This window comes from Triticum aestivum, unplaced genomic scaffold, assembly GCF_018294505.1.
Source record: "Triticum aestivum cultivar Chinese Spring unplaced genomic scaffold, IWGSC CS RefSeq v2.1 scaffold530, whole genome shotgun sequence".
NCBI lineage: Eukaryota > Viridiplantae > Streptophyta > Magnoliopsida > Poales > Poaceae > Triticum > Triticum aestivum.
This window is the reverse complement of record NW_025244258.1, coordinates 715-2,795: the sequence shown is the minus strand read 5'-3', so window position 1 is coordinate 2,795 and position 2,081 is coordinate 715. Positions and strand designations below refer to the sequence as shown.

General features: G+C 55.4%; 1 pseudogene; it reads right to left on the bottom strand.

Moving 5' to 3' along the window:
- Nucleotides 1–107: 107 nt before the first annotated feature.
- Nucleotides 108–1,133, bottom strand: LOC123177021 (cytochrome P450 71D10-like; annotated as a pseudogene).
- Between the last annotated feature and the right edge of the window lie 948 nt (nucleotides 1,134–2,081).

Genomic DNA, 2,081 nt, shown 5'->3' with positions numbered 1-2,081 from the left:
TTTAGAAAAACGTGGCATTTTCTGGGAGGATAGCCGTTTTGAGCCTTCACTCCAGAAAATGCCATGCTCTTATGAAGAAACTTCCACCCCGGCCAACTAGAACTCCATCAAAATGTTTGCAAATGCCACCCCTCCCAGTCAATGGTCGCCAGATAAGGGGGGTCCAATTTTAAACCATGGTCTTGGGTAGCTAGTGGTGACTGGTGACTCACGAAGAGGATGTCGCTCATGTTTTCATTGGTGAGGGCGACGCCGCCAATCTCGTTGTCCCTCTGGAAACAGAGCAGAGTAGTGAGTATGTCGCCCCTCTGCTCACGGCCGACATCATTGTCCTCCTCATCCTCCATAGCTGTTCTGTGATCGCTGATCATGGCGTCCATGATGGAGTGGATTCTCCGGTGCACCTCCCACGTCGCTCTGAGAGCCTGGCCACCGATAGCCCGGGCGAGGCACGACGTCGGGAACAGGTCGATGAGGTTAAACCCGGACATGAGGTCCAGCACCTTGTCCAACTCCCGTAGGTACGCGCCCTGCTGCGTGCACCTGTCGTCGACGGACGCCCTCATGACCACATCGTTCATCATCACCTATAGCATGTCACCGACATTGACGACGCGGCCGGCGTCAGCAACGGACCACACGAGCCTCACCGCCTCCTCCTCCTGGACACGGCAGAACGACCGGACCCGCCTCGGGCTCAGCAGCTCGACGGCGCAGAGCTTTCGGATGGACTTCCAGTACCTACTGCTGTGGCGCGCAAAGGAGATGAACTCACCGTCGTAGGTGAAGATGTGTGTGGTGGCGTACACGGGGCGATCGGTGAAGGCGGCGTCGTGGACCTTCATGACCTCCCTGGCTGCCTCGGCGGAGGAGAGCACGAGCGTTGGGACATGGCCGAGACGGAGAAGCATGACGGGGCCGTGCCGACGAGCGAGCCTGTGCATGGCCTATTGCGGAATGGCGCCGAGCAGGAGGTGCATGTGGCCAATCACCGGAAGCACCCATGGGCCGGGAGGTAGGTTCAGGCGGCTAGCAGAGGTGGCTTGCCTGTGCTTGAGCTTAACGAGTATGGCCATGACAAGGATACAGAGCAAAGTGTAGCACACGAGCTGGGTGTGTTGGGTTTCCTCCATTGGAGCTACCTCGATCGTGGTCGTATGAGCTAAAGATTCAAGATGCGTTTATATATGAGAGAATGACAAGGAGTAAACAACGCAAGAGTCCATGTGAGATGCGGAAAGTATTTCTCTGATTGGGGATCAATTCGCCATGGATGGCAGTACAAGCTCACACACGCATGTGGTCCTGGCCGCAGCCACCAAATCCTTCCCAGATCCACACGCAACACACGCCAACGGTTATAGGCCAATGTACACCCTTAACAGGCCCAGTTCGGGCCTGCAAGCCACTGGGGAAGTTGCCGAGCACGAGTGGTCCGTGCAATCAGCCCATGAGTCGAATCATCATCTTCGCGCTCTCCTGGTTGCTCTGTTCTGGCGCTGGGCTCGCTGCCATTCCCCTCTTCTTGAGAGTCATCTTGACCCCAAGCCGGAGCTCGCGGAAACAGCTGACAAATGGAATCCCTATCTTCCCAGGTAGCTGAAGACGCGTCTCCCCCACTCCACTGGACCAGAAGTTGCGCCACCGATCTGTTGTATGAACGGCGGATACGCTCCTGCAGCACCTTGACAGGAAATTGGAGATGAGCATCGATAGAGGGGAGCGACTTGAGTACCTCATGGTGTGGCTGCACACAACGTTTCAGTTGTGAAACATGGAAAACTGGATGTATATGGCTGGCCGCTGGTAACTGCAAGCGGTAAGCCACCTCGCCAATCTTCTCCAGGATAAGAAATGAACCAAAGTACTTGAAGGCGAGTTTGTGATTAGCTTTGTGCACCACCGAGGACTGCGCATATGGTTGAAGTTTGAGAAATACCCGATCACCAACAGCAAATGTTCTTCCGGTGCGTTTCTTGTCAGCCTGGTGCTTCATTCTTTGTTGAACACGCAACAGATGCTGGCGCACCAACTGCTGAACGACTGCCCGAGCATCCAACCATTGTTGTAAATCAACGGCG